This window comes from Dermacentor variabilis, chromosome 4 (genome assembly GCF_050947875.1).
Source record: "Dermacentor variabilis isolate Ectoservices chromosome 4, ASM5094787v1, whole genome shotgun sequence".
Lineage (NCBI taxonomy): Eukaryota > Metazoa > Arthropoda > Arachnida > Ixodida > Ixodidae > Dermacentor > Dermacentor variabilis.
The window spans coordinates 203,324,836-203,336,074 of record NC_134571.1 but is presented as its reverse complement, the minus strand read 5'-3'; the positions used below and the strand labels follow the sequence as shown (position 1 = coordinate 203,336,074).

Below are 11,239 nucleotides of genomic sequence, written 5' to 3'. Positions count from 1 at the left end.
CGTGTACTTAGAATTAGGTGCACGTTAAAGAACCCCAGGTGGTCGAAATTTTCGGAGTCCTCCACTACGGCGTGCATAATCAGAAAGTGGTTTTTGTCACGCAAAACACCATAATTCAATTTTTAATTTAACTCCTGCGGGGACGGTAGAGTATCCGTCTCCAGTGCAAGAGGACCGTGATTCAAATCCCGGTGCCGCGCAATTCTCCTCCGGGAAATACAAAAAAAAACAGTGTGTTGAGAAAATTGCACAAACAGGCCTGGAGTGCGGCCTGATCCCGGTGACCAGAACCGGTAACGCACTCTCTCACCAGAGCAGGATTGGCCACCCTGGTGCAGTACTTGGCCACAACCTCCTATATGAATACAACAATCAAACCCCGGCCCTCAGTCCCCAGCAGCCGCGAAGCAACTGACCACGGCGGCGGTCAGATCTGTAACGCTGCAGAGGGTGCGAAGAATACCTGGCTCCGGACAGGCCGCCATTGGAATCTGAACCTGGCAACGTTTAACGTTAGAACGCTATCTAGTGAGGCGAGTCTAGCAGTGTTATTGGAGGAATTAGAGGGTAGTAAATGGGATATAATAGGGCTCAGTGAGGTTAGGAGGACAAAAGAAGCATATACAGTGCTAAAAAGCGGGCATGTAGTGTGTTACCGGGGCTTAGCGGAGAGACGAGAACTAGGAGTCGGATTCCTGATTAATAAGGAAATAGCTGGTAACATACAGGAATTCTATAGCATTAACGAGAGGGTGGCAGGTCTTGTTGTGAAACTTAATAAGAGGTACAAATTGAAGGTGGTACAAGTCTATGCCCCTACATGCAGTCATGATGACCAGGAAGTCGAAAGCTTTTATGAAGACGTGGAATCGGCGATGGGTAAAGTCAAAACAAAATACACTATACTGATGGGCGAGTTCAATGCCAGGGTAGGCAAGAAGCAGGCTGGAGACAAGTCAGTGGGGGAATATGGCATAGGCTCTAGGAATAGCAGAGGAGAATTATTAGTAGAGTTTGCAGAACAGAATAATATGCGAATAATGAACACCTTTTTCCGCAAGCGGGTTAGTCGAAAGTGGACGTGGAGGAGCCCGAATGGTGAGACTAGAAATGAAATCGACTTCATACTCTGCGCGAACCCTGGCATCATACAAGATGTAGACGTACTCGGCAAGGTACGCTGCAGTGACCATAGGATGGTAAGAACTCGAATTAGCCTAGACTTGAGGAGGGAACGGAAGAAACTGGTACACAAGAAGCCAATCAATGAGTTAGCGGTAAGAGGGAAACTAGAGGAATTCCGGATCAAGCTACAGAACAGGTATTCGGCTTTAACTCAGGAAGAGGACCTTAGTGCTGAAGCAATGAACGACTATCTCATGGGAACCATTAAGGAGTGCGCAATAGAAGTCGGTGGTAACTCCGTTAGACAGGAAACCAGTAAGCTATCGCAGGAGACGAAAGATCTGATCAAGAAACGCCAATGTATGACAGCCTCTAACCCTACAGCTAGAATATAACTGGCAGAACTTTCTAAGTTAATCAACAAGCGTAAGACAGCGGACATCAGGAACTATAATATGGATAGAATTGAACAGGCTCTCAGGAACGGAGGAAGCCTAAAAACAGTGAAGAAAAAACTAGGAATAGGCAAGAATCAGATGTGTGCGTTAAGAGACAAAGCCGGCAATATCGTTACTAATATGGATGAGATAGTTCAAGTGGCTGAGGAGTTCTATAGAGATTTATACAGTACCAGTGGCACCCACGACGATAGTGGAAGAGAGAATAGCCTAGAGGAATTCGAAATCCCACAGGTAACGCCAGAAGAAGTCAAGAAAGCCTTAGGAGCTATGCAAAGGGGGAAGGCAGCCGGGGAGGATCAGGTAACAGCAGATTTGTTGAAGGATGGTGGTCAGATTGTTCTAGAGAAACTGGCCACCCTGTATACGCAATGCCTCATAACCTCGAGCGTACCGGAATCTTGGAAGAACGCTAACATAATCCTAATCCATAAGAAAGGGGACGCCAAAGACTTGAAAAATTATAGACCGATCAGCTTACTGTCCGTTGCCTACAAAGTATTTACTAAGGTAATCGCAAATAGAATCAGGAACACCTTAGACTTCTGTCAACCAAAGGACCAGGCAGGATTCCGTAAAGGCTACTCAACAATAGACCATATTCACACTATCAATCAAGTGATAGAGAAATGTGCAGAATATAACCAACCGTTATATATAGCTTTCATTGATTACGAGAAAGCGTTTGATTCAGTCGAAACCTCAGCAGTCATGGAGGCATTACGGAATCAGGGTGTAGATGAGCCATATGTAAAGATACTGGAAGATATCTATAGCGGCTCCACAGCCACCGTAGTCCTCCACAAAGAAAGCAACAAAATCCCTATAAAGAAAGGCGTCAGACAGGGAGATACGATATCTCCAATGCTATTCACAGCATGTTTACAGGAGGTATTCAGAGGCCTGGAGTGGGAAGAATTGGGGATAAAAGTTGATGGAGAATACCTTAGCAACTTGCGATTCGCTGATGATATTGCCTTGCTTAGTAACTCAGGAGACCAATTGCAATGCATGCTCACTGACCTGGAGAGGCAAAGCAGAAGGGTGGGTCTGAAAATTAATCTCCAGAAAACTAAAGTAATGTTTAACAGGCTCGGAAGAGAACAGCAGTTTACGATAGGTAGCGAAGCACTGGAAGGGGTAAGGGACTACATCTACTTAGGGCAGGTAGTGACCACGGATCCGGATCATGAGACTGAAATAACCAGAAGAATAAGAATGGGCTGGGGTGCGTTTGGCAGGCATTCTCAAATCATGAACAGCAGGTTGCCACTATCCCTCAAAAGGAAAGTGTATAACAGCTGTGTGTTACCAGTACTCACATATGGGGCAGAAACCTGGAGACTTACGAAAAGGGTTCTGCTGAAATTGAGGACGACGCAACGAGCTATGGAAAGAAGAATGATGGGTGTGACGTTAAGGGATAAGAAAAGAGCAGATTGGGTGAGGCAAGTAACGCGGGTAAACGACATCTTAGTTGAAATCAAGAAAAAGATATGGGCATGGGCCGGACATGTAATGAGGAGGGAAGATAACCGATGGTCACTAAGGGTTACGGACTGGATTCCAAGGGAAGGGATGCGTAGCTGGGGGCGGCAGAAAGTTAGGTGGGCGGATGAGATTAAGACGTGTGCAGGGACAACATGGCCACAATTAGCACATGACCGGGGTAGTTGGAGAAATATGGGAGAGGCCTTTGCCCTGCAGTGGGCGTAACTAGGCTGATGATGATGATGATGAATCTGGTTTAGCCACAATGAATACGTAATTAATTGGCAAAGCTATTTCTAGAGCAACATGAAAAATTAACATGGTAGAAGCTTTTGCTCTGGTAAGTTTTAAAGGCAGCTCAATTACGATTTGATACACTCTCACTGACATCGTTTTCTTGCATGTGGTACGACGTCAAAAACTAACTTTACGCTGTAATTAAGATAACAAAGGAGCACTATACGCTCCATATGTAACTCGGCTTTTTGTTAGCCCACGAAACCTAACTTTATAAAACAAAGTATACTTCCAATAAAAAATTTTTCATATACAGGCTCGCCCTTCAGGCTTACCAGCTACGGTCGGATATTCCTGCATAACAGACATTAGTTATAATTCGAGACAAAACAAAATTGTCACTGTGTGAGCTTGCAGGCTAACAAAAGCAAAGGTTATCTGTCAAATTAGCGGTTAATTAGCCATAATTTCTTGCTACTGGAGCGCCAACGCATATTTGTCGGGTTGTGCCTTTGGAAGGGTAATAAGGATAATCTTGTTGGGAGCATCTGACTTTCACTAAACACACAGCCACTATGTGAACTACTTCACTTATTTATCTGCTATTTTGTACATTGGGAACGCGTGTTGTTGGGCTGCTGAGCACGAGGTCGCGGGATCGAATCCCGGCCTCGGCGGCCGCATTTCGATGGGGGCGAAATGCGAAAACACCCGTGTACTTAGATTTAGGTGCACGGTAAAGAACCCCAGGTGGTCGAAATTTCCGGAGTCCCCCACTACGGCGTGCCTCATAATCAGAAAGTGGTTTTGGCACGTTAAAAACCCCATAATTAAAAAATTAATTGGGAACGCGCATGCACTTTTCTTAAATGCTGGTGTTATTTGTAGATGCTGTTATCTGCAGTTTGTAGACAGTTCAACTTTGTTATTGCCCGTGTTTGTAATTGCATTTTGCAAACACATTTGAATTTTCTAATCCGTTCACACTCGTTAACCTTCATTGGGCACAGTGTGAAATGTATGTCGGTAATGAAGCCCACTCAGGAAAACTGAGCATGCATACTGTGGGTCTCAATTAAACTTCGAAAAATAAATAAAAGAAACCATGGTTTATTTTTCAGAACGCGTTATTCACGCCCATAAAGAAGCTAATCATCTGCTTATTTCAACCAATTTAATAATTCTCAAGATCTGAGCGATTTTTGAGCGAGATATGATACTCTTTGAACAACGGTATCCGTAATGCGTTCTCTATTTCTGATAGTTTCTGATTTTTTGATTTCTGAGTCACTCGTACGTCTGGCAGAAATAAATGCTGGCGTGGTGCAAGAGGGTTTCCCTAAGATATGCAAGTTATGATATCACCGCGAAGTGGCTCGAACATAGATACAAAAAGTGATTTGTTATATAAATTTTAAGAACGTTCTTTTAGAAATACCGTTAGTTCTTCAGCGATATCGCATCGGAGGGTACACAGCCGTGATCTCTTTACGACGTGATCGATCGTGATAAATATTCATGTGGCAATTAGATCATCGCCTCAGAGGCTAAATGTGTTGCGGTATTGGGTGATGTCGGCGGCGTCAGCAATCTACAAATGACTCCCCATGGTTGAAAAATGCTGAGTAGATGCAAGACACCCCAGCAAAGACAAAACGTACTGCGCCAGTAAATATTTGGAATTCATTCACAAGATGGCTGTTTTAATTGAGCACTTTTTTGCTAGTTCCTTCTTGGATTCCTTCAATTTTCTCAGCTTACAATTATTTCTTTAATCATTTATTCTCCTGTTTGGCTCAGTACTTATGGCCTTCTGCTACTGAGCAAAAGGTCGGGGGTCCGAATGCCAGCTGCAGAAACAGCCGCCTTCCGATGAAGGCGAAACGCAGGAAGGCTGGTTTATACAGATTCAGGTGCAGATAATTGAGGCTTAAGTGGTCTACATGCGAAACTCTCCACTACTGTGTCCTTCATCGGCCGCGTGTAGTTGCGGCACGTCAAAACCCAAATGTTAACGTTCGCCGAAGAATTCTTGCTTGAACCAGATTATGGGGAACCGAGGAGTTCTATTTCTCGTAGTCAAGAGCTTGTGCGAACAACATGCAATGAATCCAAGAAGAGCATAGGGGAAATTATCTGTGGTTTTATTGGAAATATAGACATAATTAAGCTCAATGAACTTACATTGGATGAAAAGTCACTTTTCCCTGATGGGAGCAAACCCCACATCTTCGGTATTAAGCAACCTCCGCCATGGGCATTCACACACGCAACGCCAAATTTATGAAGCACACATATACAAATACCAAACAAAGTGCACGAGAGGATAGCCGTCACCGTAGAGTCATTTATACAGAGCATCGCACGCATAATGCGTGAGGTGCTGATTCAGCTTCCGAATTTACTATTTGGAATTGTGATGAACATGGTGAAACCTATAGGGCCTTACAGGGCTACCAGTTGTCATTTCGAAATATGAGAAATCCTAGAGTTGTGGTTTAAAAGATGCAAAAATCCGTAGGTTGTTACCAATATTTGAGGAGCGAAAGGAAACACAATATATGCTGTGACACAGATCCTCAACGTAAGACGTTCCTGAAAACAACGAAAACAAGCGCATCCACGCACACAACGCATCAGTCTAAAGTAACATCGAACAGAATGGTTAAGAGTCTTGGATGATGTCCTGATTAGGTGTCGACTGGGTTTCACACACTTTTCACAAACCGTGTGTCCACGTGAATCAGTTCTTGTCTTTATTAACGATGGTCAAGCTGTTAAAAAAAGAGGATACGAGATATGAAGATGGGAGCAACGATGTTTTCCCGCAATTTATCACAACAATATGCATCAAATTAGCCCGTAACCGTTTTGGGCTGTTTTAGGCGGGCGCCAAACGTTAAAGGCATCGTAGTTTAACCCAAATTAAAGTGTGAAACCTTCAGAGGCTATTTGCCCTGCAATACATCTTGATCTAAAGTCTGTCCATAGATGAACACCACTTTAATCGCAAAAAGGAACGCGTCATTCTTGTGTTCCAAACTACGAGGGGATTTTGACCGCGATAGCTATAATGTTGTCGCCGTAATGCACAGTTTGTAGCATGCAACAAATTTGGTCGACTGTTTCTTAATATGTTTTATTAACGACAAATCGCAGGTAAAATAAATCCCGCAATTACCACTCTCAACACAAATAAACCCATATGGGCGCCCTTTTGAGGTGTTTAAAGCCAGGGTTCTACAGTCTGGTTATCAGACCCACCCAATCAGAGTACCTTCAGAGTCATACGTAATCTATAAATTCAACACGCGTTCGAGGGGCACCAAAGAAAATACCGGAAGGCTCACATTTATCCCCGAATAATATAGTTATATCTGCACACCTATACGTTAACGCAGAGGGAACACACATACCGAAAACACATAAACACATTACCTCTAAAAAAATTTTGGCCATTGTTTTCATACATTCGTTGATTACTATGTATCTATATATTTTGTACGATAAGCCCAACATAAGGCTGCGAATATACTTCGCCAAGCAGTAGGCAACACCCCGTGGGTGAAGGCCTAGCAACGCCACGTGCATGTACCGTAGGTATCTTAAAAAAAGCATATTTCTAGGATTTTGTGGCTACAATATTATGTGTGCCTTTCCTGTGTGTCTGCGAGCAGTCACCTGATGATGGTGACGATTACGTTTGGAACTTTTTTTTTTGCAACCGGTTCTTTGTTGCAGCAGTATATTGTCACTTTCATTCTGCTCACTCTTATGTGTTGAAGGACATATTTTTTGACGCAAATTAAGACACACACAAAAGGAAGAAACATCGACAACGGCATGGGCGATGTCACAGGTAACTCCTACAAGTTACCTGCGGTAACTAGTTCTGTCAATGGTGCAGAGTGGAAGCTGTTCACTGCAGCGCTCCCTTCGTACATTCCTAGGATATCAGGGCTTCGAAAATGCGTGCGCCTTCAACGCTGTACGCCTCGGGTTGTATTACTACGCTTCGGACACACTCAAGTCCACGCACTACGCTGGTACTGTGTATCGTCACAATTTCTCACGATTGCTAACTCTCCATTGTACCGGAAATTAGTTATTGCGCATTGTTGCACCAACACTAGCCGATATTATTGAAAGAGCTGTCGTTACGAATGTTAAACTATTCTTCATATAGGACAGTCACCGGCCGAAACGTACAAACTAAATGTAGTCTGTTCAACGTGGATTCCTGCAAATAACTTTACAGTTGCCAAAAACTTATATAGAGGTACAACATCTTTTTCATCTTGCCTGTGCCAGACAGCACAATTCTAACCTTTGGTCTAAACTACTACATGAGGGGCCATTATTTCTATGAGAAATGAAAACGCTTAATTGAATAATTAACATAATTACGCGCATTAAGTTTCAAATTAAATTTATTGCGTCACATATTCAAAGCTACGAATTATACTCGATAAGTTCACAAGGCGCATCCACCTGGAACGAATCCTATACCCGCCGTGGTTGCTCAGTGGCTATGGCGTTGGGCTGCTGAGCACGAGGTTGCGGGATCGAATCCCAGCCACGGCGGCCGCATTTCGATGAGGGTGAAATGCGAAAGCACCCGTGTATTTAGATTTAGGTGCACGTTAGAGAGGCCCAGGTGGTCAAAATTTCCGGGGTCTTCCACTACGGCGTGCCTCATAATCATAAAGTGGTTTTGGCACGTAAACGTCCATAATTTTTTTTTTTTTGTAACGAATCTTCCGCATTGCACCAGTTTCGATATATTAATTTTGAAAGTGCCGGACTAAATGAATTTTGCGTTATATAGTTACTGTTTTTAAGGAGACGCTGTTTTATGCATTGGAGCATTAAAGTCGGGTGCTTGACAAGTAATATCTCGTAACGAGTGCATTCCAGACAATTCGTTCTAGGTGGATACGCCTAGCGAACACAACTGCTGTAATTCGTAGATTTAAATGCGTACAGTAAAACATAAAAGAAACTTAGAATAATCAGGTTACTTATTTAATTCGGCATTTCGATTTTTACTAGAATTATTGGCCGCCTCATTCAGTAATTTAGATGAAGGGATAGAATTGTGCTATCTGCCACAGTTCTTTTAATTTTGGACGCTCTAGAAAAAGCATCTGATATATATTGATATTGTCACGTGGTGGTGACGTTGAAGAACACAGTGGTAATACTGTGAAAGACAAAACTAACTTTTACTGGGCGAACCTGTGCCCACAAAACCAGGCTACACTTACAGCACAACGATAGCGGCGAACACGGTCGGCGACAGTCGAAATTCTGATCGGCGGGTCAAGCGCGTCGGCTTTTATACAGTAGTCGTCGAATGTTCCAGACTAAGTGCTGGCACACGCGTGTATTCGACAAAGTTCCACCATAGAGAAAGGGATTGAACAAGAGCGGACACTCGGCGAAAATTGGAAACAGGAAACACGTCACGCTATAGTATTAACATCGACGAATTGGGGCCGCGAGCATCGAAAAAAAGAAGTATGTGAAATGAGATTAACAGAAATTGTTTAATTTTTTTTATTCTTTCCCGGAAAAATTAGACATATCTGCGTATAAATTAAATTAAACTTTGCGGCTTACTTCCGTTGCCTAGCGACAGGCGAACCGGCGAATGACGAGCCAGATGTTTGCGTCATTCGTCAGACGCACCGCCGAAGCGAGAGAAACCGGCCGCGCATCTGAGCGTTGGACTGTTCGGGCACCCGTCTGCCTGTTTTTCTATTTTGGTATTTAGCCTGATTTGGTGGCCTCCCGGTGAATTATTGAGTTCATTCGGAACTTCGACATGGCAGCACTGCACTATTGGACTACGGCAAGGTGAGAAAGTTTGTTCGACAGCCTGCGACGCACTTCAAGCAATTAGGCTTACTGCCCGGCACCTAGGCTAGACTTGTGACGCAGTTAACGAAAAACAGCGTGGCCGTCGTGGAGCAGTTAATTTGAATTAATGAATCGTACTGGGAGATGTTTGCAACGCTTTCTATGAGCTCCAATATTATTTTAACTAATTTCGGTAGTTTTTGGGCACGCAAGTCGCACAGGGTGCTGTGACGCAGTTTCGCGTGTACTGAATTTCACTGTGACAAGTTTTGGCGCTTTCTCTGACTGCAAACATTATTGAAACTAGTTTCATTACTTTTTGGGCTATCTTTCGAGCGCAGTCATTCGGTTAGCGAAAATCAGCTCGGCCGTGGTGCGCGGTTTCGCGCTTTAATGCACTGACAAGTTCATGGCGCTTTTCTTTCTCTGACGCCCAACATTGTTGAAAATCATTTTCGATACTCTTATGTTATGAGGCCCGCTCGCCGCGCCTGTTGTGACGCAGCGAAAAGCAGCTCGGCCGTGGTGAGTCAGTTTGGTGCGTACTGAATCTTTACGCGACAAGTTTGTGGCAATTTTTATGTCCTCGCAACAATTTAAGCCTCCCAAATATTATTATTATTAACAATTTAAGCCTTCTTTCGGTACCCACGCTTGTCGAAAACGCAAAGAGCAATCGTCAAGAGTGATAACACGGGAGTGCGTTGCTTGCGCCTGCAGAACGCACAAGAGATGAGCCAAGGAGCTCAAACGCCAGGAACTAGTAACTCGAAAATTCTGTCTTCTGAACGGCACCCACGCATCTTGTCTTGAGTGCGAGTAGTAGGAATTCTGCGAGCGTCCAGCATGCTCTGGTTGAGAGCCTGTATTGAGGCCACCTCTGTGTATTCGTAGCGTACGATCGCGTCGGTTGTAGCGAAGTTCGCGAAACGCTCCGCTGCCCGCGCATTCGTGATATTAAAGTGCAGGAAATAAGTAGGGGGAAGAGGAGAATGCTTGGAATTAGAATGTGTTTGCGGTATGTGCGGTATTGCTTGGGATGAGTCGGGTATTTTCTACGCCGTGTGTGTAAATACGAACTGCTTTTGTTTGTAATGCCGCCCACTCACCACTTTCGTACGCTTCGCCTCTACAGGCATTATTCTTACATGTTAATACCAAAATAACGCTTGTATTTTTTTTCAGCTCACGTCGTCTGGTGGAGCTTCCTGCGGAAACTACTGCTGCTTACCTGGTGCCACAACGCTGGATGAATGCACAAAAAGCCCGCGACGAGCATTTACAAAGAATAAAATAAACGTTAATTTTGCCTCATTTCACAAGGTGTCTTGCGTCTTTATGAAACTGCACGTGGCACATATTCAATGGAGCCTTGTGAAGATCGTTCGCAATCAATTTTACTTGATAAAATGATTTGCAAATAAATATTTAATAAATAAAAAATAAATAGATATTTGCTGCAAAAGCAAAAAAAAAAGAAAAAAAAACGGAGCCGGCGTGGCGCGCACCAGCTAGTATTCAAAACGCGCGCGCACAAAACCGAAACCGGAAGTGTGCTTCAAGTTTTAACATCCACGGCTTGGTGCGCTGCAGTCAATTCGGCCGCTGGGCTCTATGGGAGTGTCCGCTCTTGTTGTATTCCTTTCTCTATGGTTCTACACCATTCGCTTCACGCGATGAAATCAGATAACACAAGGTTCGGCGACAACGGACAGTGTATAGAAGCATCGACAACATTCGGGAAACTTCCGATACATGCAGGCGCGTCCCGCGCTGTGCGATAACATTTGTTAGGTGGTGAAACATGTCGCCCGATAAAGACAAGTACACGTGTCAATATATATAAGGTAGTCCAGCCCAAAGGAGCAGACATTCGAAAAGTTTACGCAGTGCCACGGATGAAACGTCAGCAAATAAATACGTTTTCTCGTATGTGTGCTCCTTTTTTCTGAAATACGCGGCTACCAGACCTAAAAAACATTGTTTGAAGTTTTTATATATATATATAAACGAGAAGAAAGGGGGTTAACCGAGGGGCTGAATCTTAATAATCATATCATAAAAAG

General features: G+C 43.8%; 1 long non-coding RNA gene across 1 annotated transcript; it reads left to right on the top strand.

Moving 5' to 3' along the window:
• The first annotated feature begins 9,026 nt into the window (after positions 1 to 9,026).
• On the top strand, positions 9,027 to 10,495 carry LOC142578135 (uncharacterized). Its single transcript, XR_012827184.1, has 2 exons — positions 9,027 to 9,170; positions 10,359 to 10,495. It is a non-coding gene; the product is annotated as an uncharacterized LOC142578135 (long non-coding RNA).
• The last annotated feature ends 744 nt before the right edge of the window (positions 10,496 to 11,239 follow it).